The sequence below is a fragment of the Streptopelia decaocto genome (genome assembly GCF_964273445.1).
Source record: "Streptopelia decaocto genome assembly, chromosome: 7".
NCBI lineage: Eukaryota > Metazoa > Chordata > Aves > Columbiformes > Columbidae > Streptopelia > Streptopelia decaocto.
This window is the reverse complement of record NC_138661.1, coordinates 24,234,281-24,234,863: the sequence shown is the minus strand read 5'-3', so window position 1 is coordinate 24,234,863 and position 583 is coordinate 24,234,281.

The window sequence follows — 583 nt, the reverse complement described above, 5'->3', positions numbered from 1 at the left end:
CAGGAATTAACAAGCATGCTCTTCCTTTGTCTGCTGTATGAATGTGTGCAGCACTTAAACCTGCAGCTTCTCAGGGAACTTGCATTTGTACCCAACAATGTACTTGTCAAGGGACTTGTCAACAATGGTACAAGAATATAGCCTATACTTCTTAAAATAGTCCAGCAAGTCCCATCAGCTTTCCAGAAATGTTACACTGAGATTTGCAGAGGCCTATGGGAGTTAGATAATATTCCCAAAACAGCTACTCTTCAGTCATTTTGAACAGTCCACACCCCATTTGCATAACTCAGAGCTACAACAAGGGGTAAGGGAGAAACTAGTCTGCAAGTAAATTATGCCTAACTCTTGCAATCTCAAAATCACAGGATGTTTACCATGGTCCTGTGGGAGATCCCATGTTTTCCAGTACTCACCCAGCCCCAAGGCACTCATGGTGTTGCGCTCTTGCAGTGGGCCTCATTAAAATTTCCAGACCCTCAGTGAAAATTGAGTGGTAGTGGCTGAGAGTGCACAAGTATCCATACCAGCATTTTCAGTCAGCCATTCATTTTCATAGTCATTCCACTTGACACCTGCCCTT